This window comes from Notolepis coatsorum, assembly GCF_963971535.1.
Source record: "Notolepis coatsorum genome assembly, chromosome: 2".
Taxonomy (NCBI): Eukaryota; Metazoa; Chordata; class Actinopteri; order Aulopiformes; family Paralepididae; genus Notolepis; species Notolepis coatsorum.
The window spans coordinates 193,234,969-193,245,681 of record NC_140166.1 but is presented as its reverse complement, the minus strand read 5'-3'; the positions used below and the strand labels follow the sequence as shown (position 1 = coordinate 193,245,681).

The following is a 10,713-nucleotide window of genomic DNA, read 5'->3' as shown; positions in this document are numbered from 1 at the left end:
AACTCACACTGTCTGCTAATGTCCATGTTTGGTCACTGGATTAGGCATTATGGACACATTTTAAAATGTACAGTATAGGCGCAGTAAAGAAGATATTTGTGGATATCCCCACCCCCCCCCCCCCCACCCCCCCTGGACAACTTTCCTCCGCCCTTTCCTTCCAAGTCAATTATCCCCCAAAGCCCTAATCCCCCTCCCATGTTAAACTCCAGGGCATGGATTATCACAACAAAGCAAAAACCCACTGGCCGCTGTTTTCAAAGTGAGACCAGGAAAGTGAACAGTGTGTCTCAAAGTCATCACAGCCTCTGGGAATCAAAGACGTTATGTAGCCTTCAGAGGCATGGAGGCTTCCCTGTGCTGCACTGTGTGTGTGTGTGTGTGTGTGTGTGTGTGTGTGTGTGAGTGTGTGTGTGTGTGTGTGTGTGTGTGTGTGTGTGTGTGTGTGTGTGTGTGTGTGTGTGTGTGTGTGTGTGTGTGTGTGTGTGTGTGTGTGTGTGTGTGTGTGTGTGTGTGTGTGTGTGTGTGTGTGTGTGTGTGTGCATTTGTGTAAGTGAAAGTGCCACTGTGGTTTTCTGTACAGGGCTTGTCTGCTCCAGTAGTACAGTATAACCCAGTCCCAAACCACCCATGTCCATTTTGTTGACAGGTCCCCAAATTCCCTTTTGAGATTGAGAAGTGGAAATAAAATGTTGCATTACACGTCGCTGGCATCTATTTCCTGACCAGCCCAATATTCAAACCTTTATTTATTCTCGAAAGGAATAATCACTCCCTGATCACTCCTGGGTCACTGTGCATGCAGGCCTGATCACTCCTGTGTCACGGGGCATGCAGGTGAGGGCTGCCAATTAGCTAATTAGTGCTGATTGGTTACCTGCTGGGAGCTTTAAAACCAGCCCTGGTAACACACATGCAGGGTCTGTGTTTAGAAGAGTGTGGGTTAACAGATAGATAGTCACGTTCTTCCAGTCCTTATCCTTTAGTTTACACTAGTAATTCCTTGATATAGTAGCACTTTGAGTTAACACACGGGTTTTGGTGTTGGTTTTGCACATAGGTTGCGTGCCTTTGAGCCAAGGTCGTAACAAGGTCACTCTCATTTTCAATGTCGTAGAGACTTAGACATTTCAATGCATACATTTTTTACAATATAATAATAATAAATATGAATAACTCTATATAGCACTTGTCATACATGAACCGCAGTCCAGAGTGCCCCACAGCAATTAGTATAAAATTAACATAGGCATAAAATCAGCATATAGTTGACAGAATAAAAAGCAATGCATAAATTGCAGACATAAGAAAAAGCATAAAATAAGTACAATAAGTACTGTAGCATCTGCTATTAATGGCTTACCAACTCAGTTGTTGTTTCTCACGGTGTCGGTTTATTCAACACCGAAATACTGTCTTAGAATATTGACTGGGTGCATCACCTCTGCAGTACATTCATAAGACTGAGCTCAAACCCTCAGTCGGTCAGCCCTTGCCCCCTCCCCTCCACCAACCCGCAGGCCCACGTGAACACCAGTGTCAACTGCCAGCCCCTGGTTGGTAGAGAGCAGAGTGACAGCCCGGCTGACCAATGACCCCAATACTAGGGTCGCTATACATTACCCCCCCACCACAAAGTCCCTCACCCCGAGGGACGAACAAAATCTCCACCCTAAGACCCGCTAAGCATCACACATTTCTCACCCCAATAACCGCTAAACATCACACTAATACCCCCAAGACATCCAATGCACAAAAAAAACATCAACAACAACAACACAATTAAACAGTCTGGACCCGCTGTAAACCCGACACATGCACTCCAAACCCCACAAAAAAACAGACGATCGTAAAGAAATGGTAGGTTGGGCCTCGGGAGCGGACGTTTTCTCAGCTCATGGTTCGCCTCCTGCCTTAGCCTCCTTGCCGCCCTCTGGCTCTGGGCCAGGCTTGCCACCGGCCTGTGGGCGTCTGTGGTGGTAGGTGAAGTTTCAGCGGTAGCGGCGCTGACGGGGCTCCTGGTTTGGGCCGCCCTCACCTCCCTGGTTCTCCTTGTCCTCCTCTCCGTCCTGTACCGGTCTGGGACGGGGTGGACCCCTTGGTCGGAAGCCTCTGTAGTAGTTCTGTCTCATTGGTTTGTTGCCCTGGTCTGGACCTCCCTGGTTCTCTTCACCTTCGCCTCCAAAGTATGGCGGGTAGCGCCGTCTGCCTGGGTAGGAGGGCCTACGCTGCTGTGGCTGTATGTCTCCCTCTGGGGCGCTCCATGCCCCCTCGCGGCTGCTCTTGTCACAGCCTCCGCTACTCGGCTCGCCCTCGCCATCGCTTTGGTAGTTCTCAGGGTAGTCTCCACCGTGGGGTGGGCCCCTCCTGCAGGGGTAGCAGCTGTAGTGGTTCCTATCAGTGGCGTACTTGCTCCCCTGGACTGGAACACCTCCTGGGCCGGTGATGTTGGCCACATCAACCACATCAAACTCCACAGTTTCTCCAATTCCAACACTGCAAAGGTATTTCCTTGGGTTGTTCTTTTTGATGGCCGTCTGGTGTACAAACATGTCCTCTTTTAGAGGTGTCAACTCCCCCGTCACTGTGCGCATCTGCATAGTGGTGGGTTCATACTGTGTCAGACCAGGTACCACGTCCGGCCTCACCCACGTCACTGTCGACCCTGTATCCACCAGGGCGGAGCACGGCACCCCCTCCACTGTGACATGGATGTAAAGGAAGTCGCCCACACAGGTACGACCCACCACTACCACAGGTCCCAGGACGACACTGTCAGCTGCTTCTGGGGGGAATGAAGCCTGGCTCCCATGGCTGTGCTGTCGGGCCCCTCCCGTTGATGTGATGGGAAGATGTAGTAGAGGTTGCTGGCAGTGGCGTTGTTAGCCCTGGGCTAGTTTTTCTCCTACCCCCGGAGCTTTAAAAAAAGCATCCCCTTTGTCTGTGCTGAATGTTTGTTAGTGTTTGGTATTTTTTTTTTGGTTTTTAGTACTTTTAAACATCCATTTTTAGTAAGTAGTTTTCATTTGATCCTATAATTTTTTCATTCACCGAATTGTGGACTTTTTTTTAGTGTCCTGAAAGGCGCCTTATAAAAATGCATTATTATTATTATTATTATTATTATTATTATTATTATTATTATTATTATTATTATTATTATTATTATTATTATTATTATTATTTATTATTATTATTATTATTATTATTATTATTATTATTATTATTATTATTATTATTATTATTATTATTATTATTATTATTATTATTATTATTATTATTATTATTATTATTATCATCCAGGAGGGAAAAGACACTTTGGATAGTAGGGACTGCATCTCTGCCTGTCCTGACCAGGAAACACTTTGCAACTGTGATCTCCTCTGGCAGTAGTTGGATATTGTAATGTATGGCGAGGGGTTGCAGCAATTCCACTGAGAGAAACTGGTCTGAGGCTGGATAACATGCCTGTATGCCTCTCATAAGTTGTTATCCAACCAGTGTTGTGCTAGTTACTGAAAAATAGTAACGCAGTTACTTTACTAGTCACTTCATTTAAAAAGTAACTCAGTTACTTTACTAGTTACTTACACCCAAAAGTAATGCGTTACTGTGAAAAGTAACTATTTTGTTACTTAAAAAAATAATGCTCCCATTAATGCCCTTACAGATACTTAGTCAAAATCTGTTGATCAACTTGACAGTTTCCATTCATTTGCATTCACATCACTGAACTCTGCTAAGCAATGTGGTCTATACAAACACAAAGCATGGGCAGTAGATAGGTTATGAGCCAAGACACAAATTACATTGAACTAAAACGTTATTTTCTTTGTGCTCGATAAAAGAGAAATAGTGAGAATATCCATGTGTAAAAACGCGACTAGTGGGCGCCGCCATGACAGTCAAGACTATAGTAAACAAAACACGCCGACAGCGTGTCCCCGCAGGTGAGGTGACACAGACAGGAGTCAGGAGGACTGCGCTGGATCGCTACCGCTCGCTACCAATCTACATAAAATAACACAGTAACGAACCATTCAGTAACGGTAACTGCATTACTGAATTTCAAAAGTAATGTGTTTGAGTACTAGTTACTGCCAAACGTAACGGCGTACTTGGCTATAAATTTGATATAATTTAGAGAGAAGTGTCCCGGATAATGACACAAAAAAAGACACTTTCAATATGTAAGTCAACCAAAGGGTCATGTTAAAGGGACATTTGGACTTGAATTCTTTGTATCTTCCAAGGGGCACTCACCCTAATAAATGCTCTCAGCAAAAACCATGCCGGAGCCCCTCCCAGAGGCCCTTATGCAGTATAGACCTGGGGAGTCATGTGATAGACACATTTATGCCTATGGTCTTTTACCATAGGAGTTGCTCATGGTAGCTGGGTGTTATGTGTACTTGGTTGTAACACTGGGTTTATATGGTTTCACTTAATTAATTGGTCTGACATTCAACAGGAGCCAAGTTTAGCATAATTAAATGAGATTTATTTTTGTAATGTCACAGGTACAAGACTCTGCACTAAATGCACTGCAACAGGCTTGAGCATTGTCAGCCTTTCTGGTGTTATGGTTATGAACTGTTATGAGAACAGAGGAACGGGATCCGTAAAAGCAACAGATTCAAAGGGGAAAACGCCAAACGGCGTGTATTTATTTACACAAAATAAATAACAAACAAAACAGAACAAACAAACGATGGTGGGTGGTGTAGTGTGTGTAGGCGGAAGCCTGGAATATAATGTATGTAATTAATCAATGTGTCTGTATGCTGGGGACTATGTGAGTGGGTTTAAGAGCACTGCTCTGTTGTAATTCAAAATTGAACTATTTTATCACACTTTTTACTTCTTACTGATGCACTGCTCTGTTGTATGTTAAATACCCTGTTGTATGTCCGTTCAAATATATATATATATTTTTTATCTACTTTTTCTCCTCCTTTTTTCTGTGATTTTTCTCCCCATCCCAATTTACCTCTCATGCCAATTCTCCCTCCCCTGTCCTGATCGTTGCTCGCATATGCCCCCCACTGGCCGGTTGTAGGGAGGATAGAAGCCTTGCATCACATGTCCCCTCCAATACATGTGGAGGCAGCCTGTCACATCTTTTCACCTGCCAGCGCAGACTCTCATTTGGCGAGGAGTAACCTGTAGGAGTCGCTGTTCACAACGACCAGACTACCACCCCTCGACTTCCCACCCGCTAACTCTGCCAATTGAGTTAGTATGACGGCCGGCCCAAGCCGGAGGCAACGCCGACAGCCGGATTCGAACCCGGTGTCTCTTGCGTTGGTGACGCGTGCAATGTCTGCTGCGCCACCCAGCCACACCTTTGTCCGTTCTATTTTATAATTTTTTGCCTATTTTTAAACTGAATCCAACGCACTTTGTTTTTACTCTGTCTATTCTATTTGTATTATATGTATTACTGAATGAAACTGTAAACAGAAAGGCCTATTGGGATGCTAGATCCTAATGTGAAACACTGATTTACCTTACCTTGCTACCTTACCTTTACCTTGTAAATGGGGTCTTACCGTGTTGCATTATGTGGTGCGCCAAGGCAGTCAAAAACAACTCCTGGGAATGGTCGGGGGTCCGGGGTCTGAATAAGAGGGGGCAGGTGAGGGGGAGAAAAAACGGGGGCAAGCGAGTGGGTCAAAAAAAACACGAGTGTGGGGTGGTTCGGGAACACTAGACAAAAGATAGACAGAAACAAAGGTTAGTTTACCAGCCAGTAAATACAAACGCGAATCAAAAACAAGACGAAGATGTTACGTCTGGTACTCTAGCGAGTGCCAGCACTTTAACTAGTGTTCTAACTATTGCGACAGTGTCGTGTTATTCTGTTGAGATTCACGTTACGGCATATGGCCGTACGTGACGTAGACGTTGATGTTCTGACTTACGTTACAATGCATGTGTCTTCAGTTCAGTAAACACCGACATGCTGAAACTACGTGTTGTCTGATTCTTCCAACATAACAGAAGGTTAGTCAACCAGCCAGTAATTGCAAATATGAATTAAACAGGGATTGAGATAAAATAGTCAACGTTACGACGCAACCTACTGTTCCTGGTAGAACGACCTGGCGTTGTCCTCAGGGGCCAGGGCAGGTCAGCATTTATACTCCCATCGGCAGCTGTCAGGGAGACAGGAGCCCTGATTGGAGATTGGCAACAGGTGCCATGCTGGGAACTCCTGAGGCAGCGTGTGTGTCGGGGACGGGTGGTGTGACAGCGACAGGTAACTTCCGGGGGGAGCTCCCAGGCTGTGGCACCTTCTCTGACAATGAACAATGAACAATATTACAAAAAACTATTTGATCTAGCAAGAACTGAGGTTTATGTGTTCGCAGTGTATTGCTAAGAAATGTCACTGTGCTTGAGGTTAGCCTCTTCTCCACTTCAAGCCACAATAGGCTAGAGTGCATCTCTTGTGAATGCTCATTCTAGTAGAGCAACCTATAGAACAAGGCTTGCAGCCCTGTTCTGAGCAACTTGCAATTTTGACAGTACTGTTTTTGAGGCTGAGGCCCAAACCACTCAACAGTAATCCAGGTGGGATAATATTAATGATTTAGAGACTTGTTCCAGGATATGAGATGGTACATAAGGTGCACATTGTCTTGTGATATGAATACCTACGCCCATTTTTTGGATGATTCCATCAATGTGCCCTGACCATGACAGATGGTTATCAAGGACCAAATCAAGTAACTTTACCTTCTCCACTTGTTCAATGGGTTCCTTGGCTACATATAGTTCCAATTTTGGCTTAGAAGCCAGTTTGTGCCTAGACACAAAAACAATGCTTGTCTAGGAGGTGTTTAAAACAAGCTTGTTCAATATAATCCATTCATGTGCTATTTCTAATTATTTTGATCAAAGTTGATTGAGTTTGTTGTATGTATTAGCTGCACAGTAGGCCCTACATTGTATAATCATCAGCATACATCACAAAATACTTGCATTGTTTATAGCAGAAGGCAAATCATTAGTAAAAATAGAGAAGAGGAGTGGTCCAAGACAGCTTCCCTGAGGCAGATAAGTTGCTAACGTTGGATAAGCTGCCATTGTAGTAAACTCTCTGTGTTCTAGCACAGAGATAGCTCTTAATCAAGGTGATGGCAGCTTTCCAGTTAACAGATTATGATAATCAAAAGCAGCACTGAAGTCTAGACCCCCCGCATTTCACTGTATACTTGTATGCCGTGACAAATAAAACTCTTGACTTGACTTGACTTAACTGAAGCCACTATACCTTTGAGTTGTCAATTTCTCTTAACCACTCATCTGTCATCTGAGTGAGTGCAGTGCTGGTAGAATGGCCCTGTCTGTATGTTGATATTTGGTGGTTAGTCCATTTGAAGTAGCAGATGACATTGTAAATGAAATGTGTAAACTATGGTTTGATAACAATAAGTTATCCCTAAATTTGGAAAAAAACTAAATGTGTGATATTTACTAATCGAAAGAAGGAGGACAATGTGGCATTATGTATTGACGGAGTTAATATTGAAAGAGTATCTGAGTTAAACATTTTGGGTGTTATGTTGGATGAGAAATTTACATGGAAGCCACATATAATAAAAAAGAAGGTAGCCAAGAGTGTTTTTGTTTTGAACAAGGCAAAGAATGTGCTTGATTATAATTCTATGCGAATATTATATTGTGCACTCATCCTACCATATTTAAGTTACTGTGTGGAAGTGTGGGGTAACACGTATGAAAGCAACATAAAGCCATTATTTATATTACAGAAGAGAGCAGTAAGAATAGTTCACAATGTAGATTCAAGAGAACATACCAACAAATTATTTATTAAATCCAGACTATTGAAACTTAGCTGAAATACAGACTTTATTAGTTTTGTTTAGAGCAAAATGCAGAGTATTACCAGCAAATATACAGAGGTTGTTCGTTCCCTGTCCAGATGACAGCAGAATGAAATTCAATTTTAAGCACCAATTTGCACGAACAACCTTTAAACAAAGGTGCACCTCAGTTATACCTATCAAACTATGGAACTCTTTGCAGAATGATGAAAAGAGTTCTACTAATATATTGCACTTCAAAAGGTTGTACAAAGAAAAGACAGTAGACAGTATAGCACAGTTTAGTATAATATTGCAGTTTAGTATAACAGGATAACAGCATAGAATTGCAGTATAGGCCAGTATGAGTATAGTATATAGCAGCGTAACATAGAATAATAATATATTAAAATATTGTATAATACTGTACCAATATGGTGTAGTATAAACAGTATGATTTAGTTATATTATAAAAATAAAAATGATATAGTATATAGAAGTATAATATAGAATAATACATTATATAAATGTATAGATACATGTGTGTGTGCGTGTGTGTGTGTGTGTGTGTGTGTGTGTGTGTGTGTGTGTGTGTGTGTGTGTGTGTGTGTGTGTGTGTGTGTGTGTGTGTGTGTGTGTGTGTGTGTGTGTGTGTGTGTATAAATGAATGAACCTAAATATGTAGTTTGACTGATAGATACACAAAATGGGTTTATTTATGTTGATTTAATTTTGTGTTGATGTTTCCATTTTTGCAAAATGGTTTTATTCTGTTTGGTTTTACGCAATAAGTCTATCGGTGTGTTGTATGTGTGTAGCAGGTATATATAAGAATTTTTCTTCTTCCTGTTCCTTTCGGCCATGGAATTTGGTGAATTATATTAATATGTACTGTTGGACTGTGGTAATTCCATGTACGAATAAATAAATGATGATGATGATGATGATGATGATGATGATGATGATGATGATGATGATGATGAAGTAGTCCTGAATCTGCACATAACAAATCCTTTCCATAACTTTGCTGAGTACAGGAAGAATACTTTGACTGTTAGGTCCATTGAAAGTGGATTGCCCTACTAACCTTGGGCAATGGTATAATTTGACCCTCTTTCCACAATCCCGGACATGTTCCACTTAAAAAACATCTATTCAATATATAGGCCCTGAAATGTGATTAGCGGCTAGCTTTAATATTTAATTGTCTAGGTTGTCAGTGCCGACTGAACCATAAATAAAGATTAAATCGTTAATCTATGAGAAAATGTGTTTTATATTGCAATAAAAACAAATGTTCTCAAAGATTAAGTTAAAACATTTACCTTTATTGATTGTAACAGTAAAATAATCAAATAACGTTTACCTCTGTCAAAGATTATGAACCTACACAAAATGGTATGGCCGTAAGTACTGATAGTTTGAGCTTCACTGAGCGGCTGCAATGGGGGGAAATCACAGTGGAACATCAGTGGACCTTTACTCCCCGGTCTATGGAACTCCTAGTATCTTGTGTCCTTGTAATGTTCTGGCCCTGGTGTAGTCTGTGTGTAACCCAGGTTTCAGATTCATAACTATTTAGTCATAGGGACATAAATAGTTAATGCCATTGAATAAGAACATAAATAGTTAATGCTATTATGTAAGAACATAAGTAGTTAATATTATTGGGTACCAAATCCTTTGAATTACAGCACTGCCCTTTAAATTACTTCATGACGTAGATAGATGTCACGACAGCTACGCCTTGCTTTACAGCAGGTGAGTCCTGCACTACGCAGATGAGACACACACATCCACGGAGATGACGCAGCTGTATGTTGCTGGATAACGAGACGAAATAACATGATAAAAACAGTTATCAAACAGTTATAAAAGATTCCCCCAGTTGCAAAACTGAAGAAGCGTTGCAGTTAAAGTAGCCTGCGGTTTTGGTGAGTTTCATCAATATTGTGCTGTTCATTTGTCGAATGTGCATAATGGTTAGCTCCATGCTACAAGCTAATAACGTTAAGCTAATTAACGTAGCTTCATTCTGAGTCATGCTAGCGAAGCTCCAAGCCCAATTTGGTTAAATGAAAACTATAGGAATAAACCATTTCAGAAGTACTTATAATTGTATTGATATGCTGTACGACCATGGTCTATATACATTTGGACTGTTTTTGAGAGTTTAATATGAACGTGGGGAACGTTCCACATGCTAGCGCACTTTAGCCTAAATTAGCATGGGACATATGATATTCCCACGTGCCGTGACAAGGTAGCCTACTTTAGCTTGGCATAGCTAAAAGTAGCCTGATTGATTATTCATTCTGAAAACAATGAAAGGATGATGAAGCGATAAAAGATGGTAAATAGCTTTTATTTTCTGAATGCCTGCTTGATGCAGGCCAGGTTTTTCCAGAACCCCGTTCCACCCTGGGAGCAGTTCCAGACCACCCATCACCACGTGTGCCCACGTGGGACGAGGCGGTGTGCCGGACCGATACAAGATGGCGAGCCAACCCACTGAACCTCTGATATAGCTCAAGGCTAATGCCAGCCTGATGTGAATACCCTTGTTGCTCAACTCCTGTTACACCAACAGTCCGGTAGGCTTGAACTGATTGAACTTGAATCATAAGAACTTCCAAGGATTGAACTGACCTATATCCTTTTCTGATACACGAACTGATTGAACGGAATACAAGGACTTTCAAGGGCTTCGACCCCGTTCACCTTTTGTTATTTTGATATTGTATTTTGTATTTGATTTGATTTAATTTGATATATGGGTACTGATATTCTCCTATAAGAAGCGAGAATTAAAGGGTAAATACACCCAGTAAGATACTTGAACCATTGATATTTCTCCTATCAGAGGGAGAATTAAAGGGTA

At 41.8% G+C, this 10,713-nt stretch overlaps 1 pseudogene across 1 annotated transcript in view; it reads right to left on the bottom strand.

Annotated features, from left to right (window-relative positions):
- Nucleotides 1-299: 299 nt before the first annotated feature.
- The window catches only part of LOC311223667 (Y-box-binding protein 1-like), a 21,674-nt pseudogene continuing 11,260 nt past the window's right edge, over nt 300-10,713 (bottom strand). The window contains exons 2-3 of the transcript in view: nt 1,872-2,701; nt 300-308 (exon numbers count right to left, since the gene is read on the bottom strand). The product of the transcript in view is annotated as a Y-box-binding protein 1-like (transcript). The remainder of the gene's footprint in view (nt 309-1,871; nt 2,702-10,713) is intronic.